General features: G+C 40.4%; 1 protein-coding gene and 1 pseudogene across 5 annotated transcripts in view; one reads left to right on the forward strand and one right to left on the reverse strand.

The window, feature by feature from the left end:
• The window catches only part of ZC3H12B (zinc finger CCCH-type containing 12B), a 689,142-nt gene that overhangs the window by 376,772 nt on the left and 288,985 nt on the right, over window positions 1-23,385 (reverse strand). The window lies entirely within an intron of this gene.
• On the forward strand, window positions 877-2,727 carry LOC131748721 (nuclear receptor coactivator 4 pseudogene; annotated as a pseudogene).

Below are 23,385 nucleotides of genomic sequence, written 5' to 3' on the forward strand. Positions count from 1 at the left end.
ACTGATTCACTTTGTTGTAAAGCAGAAAGTAACACACCATTGTAAAACAGTTATACTCCAATAAAGATGTTAAAAATAAATAAATAAGTAAGTAAATAAATAAGTAAAAGAAAATCTACAAAGAAATGTTGGAATTGAACCATAAATTTAGACAAAATGGACTTAGACCTATGTAGACTATTCCATAAAACAGCATCAAAATATTCACTGTTTTCAAGTGCACATGGAACACTTTACAGGATAGGTCATGTGATAGGATACAAAACAAGTTTTAGCAAATTTAAGAAGAAGGAACTCATACCAACAATCCTTTCTGACCACAATGATATAAACCTAGAAATCAACAGGGGGGATTGTGGAAAATCTACACATATGTAAAAACTAAATGACACTTCTGAAGAACCAATGGGTCAGAGATCAAAAGGGAAATATAAAAGTATCCTAATTCTGCCCATGGGCTACTGCCCGATACATGGGAGGGGCAGGGCACAGCCTGCAGGCTCAGGGACCTTCCTTACTCCAGTCCTGGATAAAGCAACCTCCTGCTTGCCAGGAAGCTGGCATGGCAGGGACATGGCCTGTGAGTTACCTCTGGCAGCCCAGCACCACAGCAGGAGCCCACGGTGTGAGCTTGCCTTGCTGGGTCAAGAATGAGCCCTACAGCCAGGGCTGTGTGCATGTGTACTGAGTGGTGCCCTTGCCTGCTCTGAAGTGGAGAGTGAATGGTAGGCTGTGGCTTCCAGGGAGGATGGGACCCAGGTTTCTTAGGGTAACTGTGCTTCTAGGAAGTGTTGGGAAACCTGGAAAGTTGCATGAGTCACTGTTGCTTTTGAACTAGAAATGCCTTACTTCGTATTCGATGGAATAGGGAGAAGAATGAGTACCTCACAGGACCAGAGAGGTTGCTCCAGTAATAGAGAACCCCTTCTGAGTTGTGATGCACAGAGGGACTTGGAGCTTGATATTGGTGGAGTTCTCTGGGCTGAACAGCAAATTAAAGATAACTTGTGAGAGGTCAAAGCCTAGATTCACAGCTGCATAAGTCGTCACCTGGAATGCCCTCAAAGCTGTGAGATGTGAGTGCATGAAAAGATAGATCTCATCTATCAGCTTAAAGAGAGGGCACTTCAGCAGCAGGCCCAGCAGCTCAACTGGTTACTGGGCCAGTTCACTTGTCTTATTCATCAACTGGATTGCACCCAAAACAAAGATCTAGCCAATCAAGTCTCCGTGTGCCTGGACAGACTGGGCAGTTTGACCCTCAAACCTAAAGATTTCACTGTCCTACTCTGAAGCCAACATAACTGCCCTATGCCAGGCCATCACCATATTTGGGTCTCTCAGGACCATTGAAATTCCTGAGCACTTTATGGCTCAAGCAAGTTCATCAAATATTGGGTCCTTCCTGGAGAAAAGAGGCTATATACCATTGTCAAAACAGAAGTCAGCATCCAGCACCACAGTTGTCATTCTCAGCAAATGGCTCCTTGGTAGCAAACCTGCCAATGGTCACCAGGCTCCTTACATACCCAGCACCCATCTCCAGGACTGGATCACCCAAAAATCAGACCTTGGAGAATAGTTAGACTTCTGCCAGAGCCTGCAATTTCTTCAATAATGTCTGGGGCAACTTAAAGGGCTTAGAAAATTGGCTCCACAAGAGTCAGCAACAAGAAGGTTCTGAAAAACCAAGTTACCAAAAGTGTAACAGCTATTCTAACAGTTCTTATCCATTGAAATTGAACAGGTTGGAGATCTAGGGCTTCTTGATCAAGATGAGATGAAACTTTCTGATTGGCTGGTGACTCCCCAGGAATCCCATAAGCTTGAGAAGTCTGGGAATGGCAGATGTGAAACCACTGAGAAGTTTAATTTCTTGTTCCAGGTGTTCCCAGGAGTCCTATAGTGTGTATGATTGGCTTGTCAAGCGTGATTCCTGTACCAATAGCCCAAAGGTGTGGAGAATGAAAATTTGGTCAGTCTGAAGTGCCTGAATAACTACTTGAAGTCCAAGAAACCCATGTCCACTCCCTGTGTGATTACTGAGGATTGGCTTGTTCAGAACCATCAAGACCCATATAAAGTAGAGGAGGTCTGAAAAGCCAATGAGCCCTGTATAAGATTTGCAGAGTGCATGTGTGATGAAACTTGTGAGAAGGAAGCTCTGTGTAAATGGCTTCTGAAGAAAGAAGGAAAGGATAAAAAATGGTATGCCTGTGGAACCAAAACGTGAACTTGAGAAACATAAAGATTCCCTGAATATGTGGCCCTGTCCATTCAGAAAAGAGGCAACAGAACAAGCTAAGGCACCAAAGGCAATGGCTTCTTCTAGAATTGCTGATTCCTTGTAAATCATAAACAACAGTCCCTTGTCAGAGTGGCTCATTACTCCCTCATGCAAAGAGGGATGTCCCAAGGAAGTGTCTCTTACCAAGGACAGAGCTTGCAAACAAAAGCTTGGCCACTTCCTGGTTTCACTTTAAAACAGCTGACTGGGTCTTGCCAGGAAAGAAGACAGGAAATTTTAACCAGTTATCCTCAGGAGAAAACAAGCGGCTACTTCGAAAGAAGGCCAAGGAAGTATTACTTAATTGGTCCCTACAGGAGGAAGACAACTTTCCCCCAGACCTTCACAGCCCACCCCAGCAGTTCGTGATCTCTTTGCCTGTTTGCAGTTTAAAGTTGATTTTTAAAAAAAGGTTGTATCAAACTCCTTTACAGATGTGAAAAAATGGAGTACTAGAGTCAAGCAAATTTTCTGCAGATTATCACAAATCCATGAGCTGAGTGACTGTGGCTTGCCAAATCATTGTGTTTCTGGATCTGATGTAGTTCCTTTCCTGCCTAATTTCGAACTAATGAAGAGAAATAATGTCATCAAATTATGAGTTACTGTGTAAAAGAAAAAGGCTGTTTGTTGATGCTGATGTGATTCAGTTTCTTCTTATAGCAGCATTAATTCACCCCTACACTAGAAACACAGAATCTTAGTGGCTAGGTCTTCTTCATAAGCCTCCATGGCTCCTTAGATGGGGTTGTTATTAGAAGTACATTAAAAAACTGTAGTTTTAAAAATGAAATAGTTCTATAATTAAGGTGTGTTGTAAAGCTAGTAAACTTACCTAACTTTTTGATTGCCCTTCTTTGGATGCTTCCCTTGCTGTGGTTTTTCTTCCATTACTAGTGAATTCTTCTGTTTCATTAATATACAATATATTATACACAAATAATTAACCTTGCTAATATAGTGTTTTTTTTTCTTACCAAAATATGTATTAACAATCCTGGCAAATTTTGATATTAATTACAAAACATTTTAGCTTACATGCCAGGTTCAATGTTAGTTTTCTTCTTTTGAAAGAAACTCAGTTACTGCAAGTTTTGTCTTTATTCGCTTCTCTAAATGTTATTATTAAAATATCTAGACAGCTCTTTCAGAAGTGCTCAATATTGCTTGAAGTCTATATTCAGGGTAGTCCTAGACTTGTTCAAAATATTCTGAAAAACTACAGGCAGAAGAGTCCCAGTGCTGAGTAATCAAAAAGCAAAAGGCAAGACATGTTGGAAATGTAGTACTTGAACTATTCACTATCCTAAGTGTTATTGGTGCATCCTGTGTAAATGGAAGATGAATTTGACACCTAGGCATAAATTAAATGTCCTCTCACTGTAAGCATAGCATACTTATCCCTCTAAAAGTATAATGCAGTGACATTTTAGTGAATAAGCTGTTTTGAACACTTATGCCTTGGGGTGTTTATTGAAGCTTTATGAAAACTATTGATGTTTCCTTGGTATCCTTAAAGTTATGTCCATGCTTTAAAAAGTTTCTCTGTAGGATAGAAATGGTACCTATACCATGTTTTAAAATTCTCTAAGATGAGACATCTTAGCTGCTTTCCAGGTATTTAAATTATTAAGCCACTCAACTTGCCTATGTGTTATTGGAAATACTTTTAAAGTTTGTACTTATGGTCATCTAGAAAGCCCTTTTGGGGAAACGTCACAGTCCCAGTGTCATTGCCATACAGCTTCATTAGAATTCTTGAACCACAGCTGAAACCAGCCTATTATTTTTTAGTTCCCAATATACCATTTAGAACTTTAAAAGTAAAGTCGGTGGGTAAAAACTTAAGAAGGAGCATTTCCATTATCTTAGGTTGCAGGAAACTTTGTAGTTTTTGAGGTTTAACACATTGTGTATCCCTCAGTTAACATTAATCACTATGCTAATGAGTATGTAAAGCATTCTTTGGCACTAATGCATTTGTATCTCCCTCCATTTGAAGGATAACAGCCAAAAATAAAAGTAACTCAGAGAGGGGGATCAAGATAGTAGAGAAGTATTACATGGAGCTCACCTTCTCCCACAAAAATATTAACAATACATCTACAAGTGGAACGATTCACACAGAACAGCTATTGAATGCCAACGAAGACCTCAAACTTCCAAAAAAAAAAGAAACAAAGAAAACTACCATGTAACTGGGTAGGACAAAAGGAAAAAGAAAGAGAAGGAATTGGAATGGTGCCTACACCACAGGGAGGAAGCTGTGAAGGAGAAAAGGCTCCCACACCCACGGAAATCTCATCATTGGTAGGGAGACAAGACTGGATGGAGGAGGAGCTTCGGAGCCTAGAAGGAGAGGACAGCAACTAGTTAGTGGAAGGAGAAATGGAAAGTACCCTGCACAGAAGTTCAGCACCACCTCCCTGTGATCCCCAGACTGAGACACTCATCTGTTGGTGCAAGTGGGTGCTGAAGCTCAGGCTTCAGAGACCAGATCCAGGGAGAGGATCAGGGTTGGCTGCATGGAAACAGCCTGAGGGGACTGGGCTGTGGTAACTGAGGGTGTACTCAGAAGCCTGGGCCTGCCAGAGAGGTAAGGTGCCATTATTGGGGAGAGCATGAGGAGAGGGGTGGGACCACCATAAGAGCTTCTTTCCCTGTAAGCAATCCCAGGCAACAGGACACCACCTACATGAGTTCTGGGGGTGGGCACAAGTCACTGAGTCATCATGGGCTCCAGAGGTGGGCACCAGCACTGTTATGAGACCTGTGAGCAGGCACTAGGCCCTGCCTCTGCTTTCCTGGGAAGGCACGGATAGCATCTGCCTATAGGAAATCTTCAAGCAGGGGCCATGCTTTACTGTCCTGGGTGGGCAGATAGTGCCCAGCCCTAGGAAATCAGTGAGCAGGTGCCAGGCCCTGCCCCCACTGTCCTGGAAGGGCATGGATAGCGTCTGCACGTAGGAAATCTGCAGGAAGGCACCAGGCCCTGCTCCTGCTGTCACAGGAGGGTGTAGATAGTGCTCTCCCCTAGGAAATCTGTGAGCAGGTGCCAGGCCTTGCCCCTGCTATCCTGAGAAAGTGTGGAGTAAAGCTGCCTATAGGAGATGCTTGAGCAGGTGTCAGGCCCTACTCCCAGTACCCTGGGAGCATGCAAGGGCCATTTTCCCTGAACACCCCATATCAGGAGATAATGGCCAGCACATACTGAGGAAGGAGGCAGCAAGCATCCAGACTAAAAGCAGCCCCTCAATTCCAGGAAAGAAGATTGAATAGAAGGACTTGAGCTCACCTCCTCTTGGGAAAACACCAAAATCATAACTAACTGCTGAACAACCTTCAATAAAAAAAACTGGAAGCTACAAAAAATATATTTTACATTCAAAGAAAAAGAGCAAGCCACAACAAGATAGAAGGAGGGGAGCTTTTGTGACATAATCAAATCCCATACATTCTGGGTGGGCAACCCATAAACTGGAAAATAATTATATCACACAGGTTCTCCCATAAGAGTGAGAGTCCTGAGCCCCATGTCACCCTGGCCAGCCTCAGGGTCTGGTATTGGGAGGAGAAATTCCCAAAGCATTTGGCTTTGAAAGCCAGCAGGTCTTAAGTGCAAGAGTTCCATAGGACTGGGAGAAACAGACTTGATTCTTGGAGGGCATGCACAAGGTTTGATGTACACTGAGACCCAGCACAAAGCAGTAACTCCATAGGAGCTAGGAGTGGGCCTACCTATGATCTTGGAGCGTCTCTGGGGAGGTAGGAGTCAGCTGTGGTTCACTGTGGGGGCAAGGACACTAGTGGCAGAAGCCCCAGAGAATATTGATCAATGTGAGCCCTATCAGAGATTGCCATTTTGGCATCAAGACCTGGCCCTACCAAATAGCCTACAGGCTCCAGTGCTGGAACACCTCAGGCCAAACCACCAGCAAGATAAGAACACAGACCCACCCATCAGCATACAGGGTGCCTAAAGCCATACTGAGCTCACAACCACTTATAGACACACCTCTTGACACAGCCCTGCCCACCAGAGTGAAAAGACCCAGCTCCACGAACCAGTGGCCAGGCACAATTTCCTCCCATCAGGAAGCAACCACAAGCTTCAGGACTAACCTAACCCACCAGAGGGAAGATACCAGAAGCAAGAGGAGCTACAGTCTTCCAGCCAGCAGAAAGGAATCCACAAACACAGAAAGTCAGATAAAAAGAGACTGCAGAGAAATATGTTTCAGATGGAGGAACAACACAAAAACCCACAAGAAAAACTAAATAAAGAGTAGATAGGCAACCTAACTGAAAAAGAATTCAGAGTAATGGTAGTAAAGATGATTCAAGATCTCACAAAAAGAATGGAAGCACAGACTGAGCAGTTACAAGAGATGTTTAATAAAGAGCTTGAAGTTTTAAAGAATAAACAGAGATGGACAAAACAATAAATGGAATGAAAAATACACCAGAAGAAATCAATAGCAGAATAACTGAGGCAGAAGAATGAATAAGTGAGCTGAAAGACAGAATGTTGGAAATCACTGCCACAGAACAGAACAAAGAAAAATGAATGAAAAGAAATGAGGGAAGTCTCAGAGACATCAAGGACAATATTAAACCATTTGCATTATAGGGATCCCAGAAGGAGAAGAGAGAGAGAAAGGGCCTGAGAAATATTTGAAGAGATTATAGCTGTAAGTTTCCCTAACATGGGAAATAAAAGAGTCACTCAAGTCCAGGAAGGGCAGAGTTCCATACAACATAAACACAAGGAGGAACACACTGAGACACATATTAATCAAACTGACAAAAATTAAAGACAAAAAATACTAAAAGCAAGAAGGGAAAATAACAAATAATATACAATGGAACCCTAAGGTTATCAGTGGATTTTTCAACAGAAAATCTACAGGTCAGAAGGGAGTGGCATGATATATTTAAAGTGATGAAAAGGAAAAACCTACAACCAAGAAAACTCTACCAAGAAAGGATCTCATTCAGATTCAATGGAATAATCAAAAGTATTACAGACAATCAAAATCTAAGAGAATTCAGCACCACTAAACCACAGTTACAATAAATCCTAAAAGGATCTTCTTTAGGTAGAAAAGAAGAGGCCACAACTAAAACCAAGAAAATTATGAATTAGGAAGCTCAATTAGGAAGTAAAGGCAAACACAAAGTAAAGGTAAAAAATCATCCACACACAACATAATATCAAAACCAGCAATCGTGAGAAGAGAAGAGTACAAATGCAAGATATTGGAAATGCATTTGAAATTAAGACATCAGCAACTTAAAACAATCTTGTTCATATACAGAATGTTATAGCAAAACCACATGAGAACTGCAAACCAAAACTCTACAATAGATACACACACAAAAAAGAAAAAGCAACAAAACATATCACTAAACATAGACATTAAATTATGAGAGAAGAGAACAAAAGAGGAAGGGAAGAAAAAAAGACCTTCAAAAACAAATCCAAAACAATTAACAAAATGGTAATAAGAACATTCATATCAATAGTTATCTTAAATGTATATGGATTAAATGCTCCTACCAAAAGACATAGATGGGCTGAATGGATACAAAAAAAGACCCATATACATGCTGTCTAGAGGAGACCAACTTCAGATCTAGGGACACATACAGACTGAAAGTGAGAATAAGGAAAAATATTCCATGAAAATGGAAATTTAAAAAAGCAGGAGTAGCAATATTCATATTACACAAAATAGACTTTAAAATAAAGACTGTTCCAAGAAACAAAGAAGGGTACTACATAATGATGAAAGGATCAATCCAAGAAGATATAACAATTGTAAATATATATACACTCAACATAGGAGCACCTCAATATATAAGGCAAATGCTAACAGCCATAAAAGGAGAAATTGACAGTAACACGATATTAGTGGGGAACTTTAATACCCCACTTTCATCAATGGACACATCATCCAGACAGAAAATCAATTAGGAAACACAGGCCTTAAATGAAATATTAGACCAGATGGACAAAATTTATATTTATGGAGCATTCCATTGAAAAGCAGCTGAATGTACTTTCTTCTCAAGTGCACATGAAACATTCTCCAGGATAGATCACATCTTGGGTAAAAAATCAAGCCCCGAAAAACTTAGAAAAATTGAAATCATACCAAACATCTTTTCGGCCCACAGCAATATGTGATTATAAATAAATTAGATGAAAATAAAGTGTAAAAAACACAAATATGTGGAGGCAAAACAATATGTTACTAAACAACCAATGGATCACTGAAGAAATTGAAGAGGAAATAAAAAAATACGAAGAGACAAATGACAACAAAAACATGATGTTACAAAACCTTTGGGACACAGCAAAAGCAGTTCTAAGAGAGAAGTTTATAGGGATACAATATTACCTCAGGAAACAAGAAAAATTTCAAGTAAACAAACAAATCTTACACTTAAAGCAACAAGAGAAAGAGGAACAAACAAAACCCAAAGTTAGTAGAAGGCAAGAAATAATAAAGATCAGAGCAGAAATAAATGAAAAATAGACAAAGAAAAATATAGAAAATATCAATGAAACTAAAAGGTGGTTCTTTGAGAAGATAAAAAAAATTGATAAAATTTTAGCCAGACTCACCAACAAAAGAAGGGAGAGGACTCAAATCAATAACAGTAGAGGGGGGACCTACAATATGGCAGAGGAGTAAGACGTGGAGATCAACTTCTTCACCACAAATACATCAGAAATACATCTACATGTGGAACAACTCCTAAAGAACACCTACTGAACGCTGGCAGAAGACCTCAGACTTCCCAAAAGGCAAGAAATTCCCCATGTACCTGTGTAGGGCAAAAGAAAAAAACAGAGACAAAAGAATAGGAACAGGACCTGAACCTCTGGGAAGGAGCTGTGAAGGAGGAAATGTTTCCACATGCTAGGAAGACCCTTCGCAGGGGGAGACTGTGGGTGGCGGGAGGGAAGCTTTGGAACCGTGGAGGAGAGTGTAGCAGTAGGGGTGCAGAGGACAAAGCGGATAGATTCCTGCATACAGGATTGGTGCTGACCAGCACTCAACAGCCTGAGAGGCTTGACTGTTCACCTGCTGGGGCAGGTGGGAGCTGGGAGCAGAGGCTCAGGCTTCAGAGGTCAGATCCCAGGGAGAGGACTGGGGTTGGCTGTGTGAACACAGCCTGAAGATGGCTAGTGCACCACAGTTAGCTGGGAGGGAGGCTGGGAAAAATCATGGAACTGCCTAAGAGGTGAGAGACCATTGTTTCAGGGTGTGCAAGGAGAGGGGATTCAGAGCACCACTTAAACAAGTGCCAGAGACAGGCGCAAGCCACAGCTATAGGTGTGGACACCAGAGATGGGCACGAAATGCTAAGGCTGCTGCTGCAGCCACCAAGAAGGCTGTGTGAAAGAACAGGTAACTATCCACACCTCCCCTCCTTGGAGCCTGTGCAGCCCACCAGTGCCAGAGTGCTGCGATCTAGGGACAACTTCCCCAGGAGAACACATGGCGCACCTCAGGCTGTTGCAACGTCATGCTGGCCTTTGCCACTGTAGGCTTGCCCTGCATTCCATAACACCCCCTCCCCCCAGCCTGAGTGAGCCAGAGCCCCCTAATCAGGTAATACTTTAACCCCTTCATGTCTGGGTGGGGAACAGAGGCCCTCAGGACACCTAAATGCAGAGGTGGGCCTAAATCCAAAGCCAAACTCCAGGAGCTGTGTGAACAAAGAAGAGAAAGGGAAATTTCTCCCAGCAGCCTCAGGAGCAGCGGATTAAATCTCCACAATTAACTTGATATACCCTGCATCTGTTGAATACCTGAATAGACAACAAATCATTCCAAAATTGAGGCAGTGGGCTTTGAGAGCAACTGTAGACTTGGCATTTGCTTTCTGCATATAATTTGTTTCTGGTTTTATGTTTATCTTAGTTTAGTATTTAGAGCTTATTATCATTGGTAGATTTTATTGATTTGGTTGCTCTCTTCCTTTATATATATATATACATATATTTTTCCCCTTTTTCTCTTTTTGTGAGTCTGTATGTGTATGCTTCTTTTTGTGATCTTGTCTGTACAGCTTTGTTTTTACCATTTGTCCTAGGGTTCTGTCTGTCCTTTTTTTTTCTTTGTATAGTTTTTAGCACTTGTTATCATTGGTGGCTTTGTTTTTTGGTTTGGCTGCTCTCCTTTCTTCCTTTCTTTCATTTTTAAATTACTTTTTAATCTCTTATTGTTAATAATATTTTTTAATTTTAATAACTGTTTTATTTCACTTCTTTCTTTGTTTCTTTGTTTCTTTCTTTCTTTCTTTCTTTCTTCCTTCCTTCTTTCTTTCTTTCTCCCTTTTCTTCTGAGCCATGTGGCTGACAGAGTCTTGGTGCTCTGGCCAGTTGTCACATCTGAGCCTATGAGGTGCAAGAGCTGAGTTCAGGACGTTGGTCCACTAGAGACGTCCCAGTGCCACATAACATCAAATGGTGAAAGTGTTCCCAGAGAGCTCCATCTCACTGCTAAGACCCACCTCCACTCAATGATCAGCAATCTACAGTGCTGGACACCCCATGCTAAACAACAAGACAGGAACACAGTCCCACCCATTAGCAGAGAGACTGCCTCAAATCATAATAAGGTCTAACACACCCCGAAAAACATCACTGAATGTGGTTCTGCCCACCAGAAAAACATGATCCAGGCTCATCCTGCAGAACACAGGCACCAGTTCCATCCACCAGGAAGCCTACACAACCCACTGAAACAAATGTACCCCCTGGGGGCAGACACCAAAGACAATGGGAACTATGATCCTGCAGCCTGTAAAAAGGAGACCCCAAACACAGTAAGTTAAGCAAAATGAAAATAGAGAGAAACACACAGCAAATTAAGGATCAAGGTAAAAACCCAACAGACCAAACAAATGAGGAGGGAATAGGCAGTTTACCTGAAAAGGAATTCAGAGTAATGATAGTAAACATGATCTAAAACCTTGGAAATAGAATGGAGAAAATAAAAGAAACATTTAACAAGGACCTAGAAGAACTAAATGACAAACAAACAATGATGAACAACAAAATAAATGAAATTCAAAATTCTCTAAAAGGAATCAATAGCAGAATAACGGAGGCAAAAGAATGGATACGTGACCTGGAAGATAAAATAGTCGAAATCACTACTACAGAGCAGAATAAAGAAAAAAGAATGGGGGAGCGAGAAGATGATGGAAGAGTAAGACGTGGGGATCACCTTCCTCCTCACAGATATATTAGAAATCCATCTACACGTGGAACTTCTCCAATAGGACACCCACCGAACTCTGGCAGAAGACCTCAGACCTCCGCAAAGGCAAGAAACTCCCCACGTACCTGGGTAGGGCAAAAGAAAAAAGAATAAACAGAGAAAAAAGAATAGGGACGGGACCTGCACCAGTGGGAGGGAGCCGTGAAGGAGGAAAGGTTCCCACACACTAGGAGCCCCTTCGTGGGCGGAGACTGCGGGTGGCGGAGGGGGAAGCTTCGGAGCCGCGGAGGAGAGCGCAGCAAAAGGGTGGGGACGGCAAAGCAGAGAGATTCCGAAGAGGTTCGGTGCCGACCAGCACTCACCAGACCAAGAGGCTTGTCTGCTCACCCTCCGGGGTGGGCGGGGCTGGGAACTGAGCCTCGGGTGGATCCCAGGGAAAGGTCTGGAGTTGGCAGAGTGAAAACAGCCTGAAGGGGTTAGTGCACCACGGCTAGCCGGGAGGGAGTCCAGTTGAAGTCTGGAGCTGAAAAAGAGGCAAGAGACCTTTTCTTCCCTCTTTGCCTCCTGGTGCGGGAGGAGAGGGGTTTAAGTGCACCACTTAAAGCAGCTCCAGAAACGGGCGTGGAGCTACCGAAGAGACAAGAGACTTTTTCTTGCCTCTTCGCTTCCTGGGGCGTGAGGACAGGGGATTAAGGGCACCGCATAAAGGAGCTCCAGAAACGGGCGCGAGCCGCAGCTGTTGGCATGGACAGTAGAGACGGGTGTGGGATGCTAGAGTTGCTACTGCCACCACCAAGAGGCCTGTGTGCAAGCACAGGTCACTCTCCACAACGCCCCTTCCAGGAGCCTGTGCAGGCCACCACTGCCGGGGTCCCGGGATCCAGGGACAGCTTCCCTGGGAAAACGCACGGTGCGCCTCTGGCCGGTGCAGCATCATGCCGGCCTCTGACGTCGCAGGCTCACCCCGCATCCATGCCCCTCCCTCCCCCTGGCCTGAGTGAGCCAGAGCCCCCGAATCAGCTGCTTCTTTAACCCTGTCCTGTCTGAGTGAACGGCGGATGCCCTCGGACGACCTACGTGCAGAGGCAGGGCCAAGTCCAAAGCTGAACCCCAGGAGCTGTGCGAACAAAGAGGAGAGGGGGAGGTCTCTCCCAGCAGCCTCAGAAGCAACGGATTAAAGCTCCACAGCCAACTTGAAGTGCCCTGCAACTGTGGAAAACCTGAATAGACAGCAAAATATCCCAAGTTGAAGAGGTGGACTTTGGGAGCAAGATATACTATTATTTTCCTCTTTTTTCTTTTTGTGAGTGTGTATGTGGGTGCTACTGTGTGAGATTTTGTCTCTATAGCTTTGTTTTCACCATTTGTCCTAGGGTTAGACCGACCCTTTTTTTTCTTTTGGTTGTTTTTTTTTTTCTTTAATAGAAATTTTTCTTCTTAATAATTATTTTTTTATTTTAATAACTATATTTTATCCTACTTAATATTGTCTTCTCCCTTTCTTTCTTCCCTCCTTTCTTCCCTACTTCCCTCCTTCCTTCCTTCCTTCCTCCCTACCAGCCTTCCTTCCCACCCTTCCTCCTTCCTTCCTTTCTTTCCTTTTTATATTTTTCTCCCTTTTATTTTGAGCCGTGTGGATTAAAGGCTCTTGGCACTCCAGCCAGGTGTCAAGGCTGTGTGTCTGAGGTGGGAGAACCAACCTCAGGACACTGGTCCACAAGAGACCTCCCAGCCCCACGTAATATCAAATGGTGAAAATCTCCCAGAGACCTCCATCTCAACAGCAAGACCCTGCTTCACTCAAGGACCAGCAACGAACAGTGCTGGACACCCTATGCCCAACAAAGAGCAAAACAGGTCTACAGCCCCATCCATTAGCAGAGAGGCTGCCTAAAATCATAAGGCTACCAACATCCCCATACACACCACCAGACGTGGACCTGCCTACCAGAAAGACAAGATCCAGCCTCATCCACCAGAACACAGGCACTACTCCACCAAACCAGGAAACCTGCTCAACTAACTGAACCAACCTCAGCCACTGGGGACAGCCACCAAAAACAGAGGGAACTACGAACCTGTAGCCTGCAAAAAGGAGATCCCAAACACAGTAACAGAAGCAAAATGAGAAGACAGAAAAACACACAGCAGATGAAGGAGCAAGATAAAAACACACCAGACCTAACAAATAAAGAGGTAATAGCCAGTCTACCTGAAAAAGAATTCATAATAATGATAGTAAAGATGATTCAAAATCTTGGAAATAGAATAGACAAATTGCAAGAAACAGTTAACAAGGACCTAGAAGAAATAAAGAGGAAGAAAGTAACAATGAGCAACAGAATAAATGAAATGAAAAATACTCTAGATGGGATCAATAGCAGAATAACTGAGGCAGAAGGACGGATAAGTGACCTGGAAGATAAAATAGTGGAAATAACTACTGCAGACCAGAAGAAAGAAAAAAGAATGAAAAGAACTGAGGACAGTCTCAGAGACCTCTGGGACAACATTATATGCACCAACATTCGAATTATAGGGGTCCCAGAAGAAGAAGAGAAAAAGAAAGGGATTGAGAAAATATTTGAAGAGATTATAGTTGAATACTTCTCTAATATCGGAAAGGAAGTAGTCAATCAAGTCCAGGAAAAACAGAGAGTCCCATACAGGAAAAACCCAAGGATAAACACACCGAGACACATAATAATCAAACTGTCAAAAATTAAATACAAAGAAAACATATTAAAAGCAGCAAGGGAAAAGCAACAAATAACACACAAGGGAATCCCAATAAGGTTAACATCTGATCTTACAACAGAAACCCTACAAGCCAGAAGGGAGTGGCAGGACATATTTAAAGTGATGAAGGAAAAAAACCTACAACCAAGATTACTCTACCCAGCAAGGATCTCATTTAGATTTGATGGAGAAATTAAAACCTTTACAGACAAGCAAAAGCTGAGAGAGTTCAGCACCACCAAACCAGCTTTACAACAAATGCTAAAGGAACTTCTCTAAGCAAGAAACACAAGAGAAGGAAAAGACCTACAAGAAAAACCTGAAACAATTAAGAAAATGGTAATAGGAACATACATATCAATAATTTCCGTAAAAGTAAATGGATTAAATGCTCCCACCAAAAGACACAGACTGGCTGAATGGATACAAAAACAGGACCCATATATATGCTATCTACAAGAGACCCACTTCAGACCTAGGGACACATACAGACTGAAAGTGAGGGGATGCAAAAAGATATTCCATGAAAATGGAAATCACAAGAAAGCTGGAGTAGCAATTCTCATATCAGACAAAGTAGACTTTAAAATAAAAACTATTACAAGAGACAAAGAGGGACACTACATAATGATCAAGGGATCGATCAATGAAGAATATATAACAATTGTAAATATTTATGCACCCAACATAGGAGCACCTCAATACATAAGTCAAATACTGACAGCCATAAAAGGGGAAATCGACAGTAACACAATCATAGTTGGGGACTTTAACACCCCACTGTCACCAATGGACAGATCATCCAAAATGCAAATAAATAAGAAAACAAAAACTTTAAATGATACATTGCAAAAGATGGATTTACTTGATATTTATAGGACATTCCACCTAAAAACAACAGAATACACATTTTTATCAAGTGCTCATGGAACATTCTCCAGAATAGATCATATCTTGGGTCACAAATCTAGCTTTGGCAAATTTAAGAAAATTGAAATCGTATCAAGTATCTTTTCTGACCACAACGCTATGAGACTAGATATCAATTACAGCAAAACATCTGTAAAAAATACAAACACATGGAGGCTAAACAATACACTACTTAATAATGAAGTGATCATTGAAGAAATCAAAGAGGAAATCAAAAAGTACATAGAAACAAATAACAATGGAGACACGATGACCCAAAACCTATGGGATACAACAAAAGCAGTTCTAAGAGGGAAGTTTATAGCAATACAATCCTACCTTAAGAAACAGGAAACATCTCGAATAAACAACCTAACTTTGCACCTAAAGCAATTAGAGAAGGAAGAACAAAAAAAACCCAAATGTAGCAGAAGGAAAGAAATCATAAAGATCAGATTAGAAATAAATGAAAAAGAAATGAAGGAAACAATAGCAAAGATCAATAAAAGTAAAAGTTGGTTCTTTGTGAAGATAAATAAAATTGATAAACCATTAGCCAGACTCATCAAGAAAAAAAGGGAGAAGACTCCAGTCAATAGAATTAGAAATGAAAAATGAGATGTAACAACTGACACTGCAGAAATACAAAAGATTATTAGAGATTACTACAAGCAACTCTATGCCAATAAAATGGACAACCTGGAAGAAATGGACAAACTCTTAGAAATGCACAACCTGCCGAGACTGAACCAGGAAGAAATAGAAAACATGAACAGACCAATCACAAGCACTGAAATTGAAACTGTGACTCAAAATCTTCCAACAAACAAAAACCCAGGACCAGATGGCTTCACAGGTGAATTCTATCAAACATTTAGAGAAGAGCTAACACCTATCCTTCTCAAACTCTTCCAAAAGAGAGCAGAGGGAGAAACACTCCCAAACTCATTCTATGAGGCCACCATCACCCTGATACCAAAACCAGACAAAGACGTCACAAAGAAAGAAAACTACAGGCCAATATCACTGATGAACATAGATGCAAAAATCCTCAACAAAATACTAGCAAACAGAATCCAACAGCACATCAACAGGATCATACACCATGATCAAGTGGGGTTTATTCCAGGAATGCAAGGATTCTTCAATATACGCAAATCAATCAACGTGATACACCATATCAACAAACTGAAGGAGAAAAACCATATGATCATCTCAATAGATGCAGAGAAAGCTTTCGACAAAATTCAACACCCATTTATGATAAAAACCCTGAAGAAAGTAGGCATAGAGGGAACTTTCCTCAACATAATAAAGGCCATATATGACAAACCCACAGACAGCATTGTTCTCAATGGTGAAAAACTGAAACCATTTCCACTAAGATCAGGAACAAGACAAGGTTGCCCACTCTCATCAATCGTATTCAACCTAATTTTGGAAGTTCTAGCAACAGCAATCAGAGAAAATAAAGAAATAAAAGAATCCAAATAGGAAAAGAAGAAGTAAAGCTGTCACTGTTTGCAGGTGACATGATACTATACATAGAGAATCCTAAGGATGGTACCATAAAACTACTAGAACTAATCAATGAATTTGGTAAAGTAGCAGGATACAAAATTAATGCACAGGAATCTCTGGCATTCTTATACACTAATGATGAAAAATCTGCGAGTGAAATTAAGAAAACACTCCCATTTACCACTGCAACAAAAAGAATAAAATATCTAGGAATAAACCTACCTAATGAGATAAAAGACCTGTATGCAGTAAACTCTAAGACACGGATGAAAGAAATTAAAGATGATACAAATAGGTGGAGAGATATACCATGTTCTTGGATTGGAAGAATCAACATTGTGAAAATGACTCTATTACCCAAAGCAATCTACAGATTCAATGCAATCCCTATCCAAACACCACTGGCATTTTTTACAGAACTAAAACAAAAAATTTCACAATTTGTGTGGAAACACAAAAGACCCCGAATAGCCAAAGCAATCTTGAGAACGAAAAATGGAGCTGGAGGAATCAGGCTCCCTGACTTCAGACTATACTACAAGGCCACAGTAATCAAGACAGTATGGTCCTGGCACAAAAACATAAATATAGATCAATGGAACAGGATAGAAAGCCCAGAGATAAACCCACACACATATGGTCACCTTATCTTTGATAAAGGAGGCAAGAATATACATTGGAGAAAAGACAGCCTCTTCAATAAGTGGTGCTGGGAAAACTGGACAGCTACCTGTAAAAGTATGAGATTAGAACACTCCCTAACACCACACACAAAAATAAACTCAAAATGGGTTAAAGACCTAAATGTAAGGCCAGACACTATCAAACTCTTAGAGGAAAACATAGGCAGAACACTCTATGACATCAATCACAGCAAGATCCTTTTTGACCCATCTCCTAGAGAAATGGAAATAAAAGCAAAAATAGACAAATGGGATCTAATGAAACTTAAAAGCTTTTGCACAGCAAAGGATACCATAAACAAGACCAAAAGATAACCTTCAGAATGGGAGAAAATATTTGCAAATGAAGCAACTGCCAAAGGATTAATATCCAAAATTTATAAGTAACTCATGCAACTGAACAACAAAAAAACAAACAACCCAATCCAAAAATGGGCAGAAGAACTAAATAGACATTTCTCCAAAGAAGATATAGAGATTGCCAACAAACACATGAAAGAGTGCTCAACATCATTAATCTTTAGAGAAATGCAAATCAAAACTACAATGAGATGTCATCTCACACCGGTCAGGTTGGCCATCATCAAAAACTCTAGCAACAATAAATGCTGGAGAGGGTGTGGAGAAAAGGGAACACTCTTGCACTGCTGGTGGGAATGTAAATTGATACAGCCACTATGGAGAACAGTATGGAGATTCCTTAAAAACTACAAATAGAACTACCATATGACCCCACAATCCCGCTACTAGGCGTATACCCTGAGAAAACCATAATTCCAAAAGAGTCATGTACCAAAATGTTCATTGCAGCTCTATTTACGATAGCCAGGACATGGAAGCAACCTAAATGTCCATCAACAGATGAATGGATAAAGAAGATGTAGCACATATATACAATGGAATATTACTCAGCCATAAAAAGAAATGAAACTGAGTTATTTGTAATGAGGTGGATAGACTTGGAGTCTGTCATATAGAGTGAAGTAAGTCAGAAGGAGAAAAACAAATACCGTATGCTAACACATATATATGGAATCTAAGAAAAAAAATGTCATGAAGAGATTAGTGGTAGGACGGGAATAAAACACAGACCTACTAGAGCATGGACTTGAGGATATGGGGAGGGGACAGGTAAGCGGTGACGATGTGAGAGAGTGTCAGGGACATACACTCACTACCAAATGTAAATTAGATAGCTAGTGGGAAGCTGCCACATAGCACAGGGAGTTCACCTCTGTGCTTTGTGACCACCTAGAGGGGTGGGATAGGGAGAGTGGGAGGGAGGGTGATGCAAGAGGGAAGAGATATGGGAACATATGTATATGTATAACTGATTCACTTTGTTGTAAAGGAGAAACTAACACACTATTGTAAAACAGTTATACTCAAATAAAGATGTTTAAAAAAAAAGAATGAAAATAATTGCGGACATTCTCAGATCTCTGGGACAACATTATATGCACCAACATTCGAATAATAGGGGTCCCAGAAGAAGAAGAGAAAAAGAAAGGGACTGAGAAAATATTTGAAGAGATTATAGTTGAAAACCTCACTAATATGGGAAAGAAATCGTCAGTCTAGTCTAGGAAGCACAGAGAGTCACGTACAGGATAAATTGAAGGAGAAACCTGCCAAGACATAAATTAATCAAACTATCAAAAATTAAATACCAACAAAGATATTAAAAGCAGCAAGGGTAAAACAACAAATAACATTCAAGGGAACCCCCATAAGGTTAACAGCTGATCTTTCAGTAGAAACTCTGCAAGCTAGAAGGGAGAGGCAGGACATATTTAAAGTGATGAAGGGGTAAAACCTAAACCAAGATTACTCTACCCAGCAAGAATCTATTCAGATTCGATGGAGAAATTAAAGCATTTACACACCAGCAAAAGGTAAAAGAATTCAGTACGACCAAACCAGCTTTGCAACAAATGCTAAAGGAACTTCTCTAGGCAGGAAACATAAGAGAAGGAAAAACCAGTGCCATTTCTGTGACATGATAAACACAAAAGTTTGATTTCTGTTAGTTGAAGTGAAGCTAGGAATCTGGAACTTAGAGGACATAGTTGAGAACATTAATTCTAGAAGTTTGGATCAAAAAAGAAAAGAGATGAGACAGCCATTGAAAAGGAGAATACATATCACACGAAAATTCCATAACATGTCAAACATCAGTTGTGACTAATTTTGGAATGGGAAAACAATATCCCTCAATTCTCAATAATGAAAGGATATTAAAGTCATCAAATAAAATCTCCATCAAAAAAAAGTAGAAATGAAAAAGAAGAAATTAAAACTGGCACCACAGTAATCCAAAAGACAAGAGACTACTACAAAAAATATATGCCAATAAAACAGACAACCTAGAAGAAATGGACAGATTTTTACAAAGATGCAACTTACCAAGACTGAACCAGGAAGAAATGGTAAATATGAACAAACCAATCACAGGCACTGACATTGAAGCCGTGATTTTAAAACTTCTAACAAACAAAATCCCAGGGCCAGATGGCTTCACAGGCAAAATCTATCACACATTTAGAGAAGAGTTAACACCTATCTTTCTGAAAGTCTTCCAAATAATTGCAGAGGAAGAAACACTCCCAAGCTCATTTTATGAGGCCACAATCTCCCTTATACCAAAACCAGACAAAGATACCCCAAAAAAGAAAACTATAGGCGAATATCACTGATGAACATAGATGTGAAAATCCTCAGCAAAATATTAGCAAACAGAATCCAACAGCACATTAAAAGGATCATACACCATGATCAAGTGGGGTTTATCCCAGGAAAGCAAGGATTCTTTAATATCCACAATTCAGGCAGTGTGACACACCATATTATCAAACAGAAAAATAAAAACCAAATGATAATCTCAATAGATACAAAAAAAAGGTTGTGACAAAATTCAACACCCTTTTAAAGTAAAATCTCTCCAGAAAGTGGGCATAGAGGGAACTTACCTCATCATAATATAGGCCATATATAAAAAACCCACAGCTAACATCATTCTCAATGGTGAAAATTTGAAAGCATTCCCTCTAGGATGAGGAATAAGGCAAGGACGTCCACTGTCACCACTTTTGAGAGCCATAACTACTGAGCCTGCGTGCCACAACTACTGAAGCCTGCATGCTTAGAGCCTGTGCACCTCAACAAGAGAAGCCACCACAAGGAGAAGCCTGTGCCCCTCAATGAAGAGTAGGCCCCACTCACCACAACTAGAGAAAGCCCATGCACAGCAACAAAGACTCAATGCAGCAAAAAACCACAAAAAACTGAAATTAGACACTGTCTAACACCATAGACAAAACTAAACACGAAATGGGTCAAAGACCTAAATGCAAGGTCAGACGCTACAAAGCTCTTAGAGGAAAACATAAGCAGAACAGTCTCTGACATTAATTTCAGCAATATCTTTTTTATCCACCTCCTAGATTAATGAACATAAAAACAAAATAAACAAATGGGACCTAATAAAGCTCAAAAGCTTCTGCACAGCAAAGGAAGCCATAAACAAAACAAAAGACAACCCACAGAATGGGAGAAAATATTTGCATACAAAGTGGCCAACAAAGGACTAATCTCCAAAAGATAAAAATAGCACATCAGTTCAAAAGAAAAAAGCCACCTAATTAAAACATGGGCAGAATATCTAAATAGACGTTTCTCTAAAAAAGACATACAGATGGTCAAAAAGCACATGAAAAGATGCTTGACATCATTAATTATCAGAGAAATACAAATCAAAATTACAATGCAAGTAAAGTAAAATCAAAGTACACTAGTCAGAATGGCCATCAGCAAAATATCTACAACAATAAATGCTGGGGAGGGTGTGCAGAAAAGGAAATCCTCTTACACTGTTGGAGGGAATGTAAGTTGGTACAATCATGATGGAGAACAGTATGGTGGTTAATTAAAAAACTAAAATAGAGGACTTTCCTGGTGGCACAGAGGTTAAGAATCCACCAGCGAATGCAGGGGACATGAGTTCCAGCCCAGGTCCTGGAAGATCCCACATGCCATGGAGCAACTAATCCCGTATGCCACAACTACTGAGCCTGCACGACACAACTACTGAGCCTGTGTGCCACAGTTACTGAAGCCCACATGCCTAGAGCCGCTGCTCCACAATAAGAGAAGCCATCTCAATGAGAAGTTCACGCACCACAATGAAGAGTAGCCCCACTCACTGCAAATGCAGAAAGCCTGCAAGCAGCAATGAAGACCCAATGCAGACAAAAATAAATAAATAAATAAATAAATTAATTAATTAAAACACCTAAAATAGAACTACCATATATTCCAGCAATCCCACTCCTTGGCATGTATCCGGAGAAAACCATAATTCAAACAGATACATGCACCACAGTCTTCATTGCAGCACAATTCACAATAATCAAGACATGGAAGAAATCTACATGTCCACTGACAGAGGAATAGATAAAAACATTGTGGTACATATATACAATGGAATACTACTCAGCCATAAAAAATGAAACAATGCCATTTGCAGCAACATGGATGAACCTAGAGATTATCATACTAAGTGAAGTAAGTCAGACAAAGACAAATATCATGATATCACTCATAAGTGGAATCTATTTTTTTAAAAGAAAAGAAACAAATAAATATATTTACAAATGGAAACTGACTTACAGATATTGAAAACAAACTTATGGTTACCAAATGGGAAACATGGGGGGAGGAATAAATAATAAGCTTAGGATAAACTAACAGAAACTACTATATATAAGATAGATTACAAACAAGGACCTATTGTATAGCACAGAGAACTCTACTCAATATTCTGTGATAACCTATATGAGAAAAGAATCTTTAAAAGAATAAATATATGTACCTGTATAACTGAGTCACTTTGATGTACACCTGAAGGTAACACAACATCGTAAATCACCTATACTCCAATAAAAAAATAAATAAATAACTTAAAATATGAAAAAATAAATGTATCTCAGAAAAGTGAAAATGGAAATAAAATATATCAAATCCTATGGGATGTTGAACAGGTACTTCTGAGAGAAATGTTTATGTGATAAGTGTGTATATTAAGAAATTAGAGGGCTTCCCTGGTGGCGCAGTGGTTGAGAGTCCGCCTGCCAATGCAGGGGACACGGGTTCGTGCCCTGGTCCAGGAGGATCCCACATGCCACGGAGCGGCTGGGCCCGTAAGCCTTGGCCGCTGAGCCTGCACGTCCGGAGCCTGTGCTCTGCAATGGGAGAGGCTACAACTGTGAGAGGCCCGCGTACCGCAAAAAAAAAAAAGAAAAAGAAAAAAGAAATTAGAATTATCTCAAAAAGCAACTGAGATTTACACCTTAGTAAACTAGGAAAATAACAAATTAAGCTCAAAGTTAGCATAAGGAAGCACATAATAAACCTGAAAGTGAAAATAAATGATATAGCAAACAGAAAATCTATAAAAAGAATCAACAAAACTAGGAGCCAATTTTTTGAAATGATAGAATGGACATATCTTTAGTGAGACTATGAAAAAGAGAGGACACAAATGATATAATTAGAAATGAAAGAGAAGACATTGCAAATGATACCACAGAAATGCATAGAATCATAAAAGACTACTATGAACAATTATATGACAACAAATTCGATAACCTAGAAGAAATAGTTAAATTCCTAGAAACACACAACATACTAAAACAGAATCAGGAAGATACAAGAAACCTGAAGAGACAATTATGAGTAAAATTATTGAATGAGGGCTTCCCTGGTGGCGCAGTGGTTAAGAGTCTGCCTGCTGATGCAGGGGACACGGGTTCATGCCCCGGTCCGGGAAGATCCCACATGCCGTGGAACAGCTAAGCCCGTGAGCCATGGCTGCTGAGCCTGCACCTCCAGAGCCTGTGCTCCACAACAATTCTATCTAATATTTAAAGAAGAATTAACATCAATATTTCTCAAAATCTTCCAAAATATTGAAGGGGAAGGAATACTTCCAAAATTATTTTACAAG

This window comes from Kogia breviceps, chromosome X (assembly GCF_026419965.1).
Source record: "Kogia breviceps isolate mKogBre1 chromosome X, mKogBre1 haplotype 1, whole genome shotgun sequence".
Classification (NCBI taxonomy): domain Eukaryota; kingdom Metazoa; phylum Chordata; class Mammalia; order Artiodactyla; family Physeteridae; genus Kogia; species Kogia breviceps.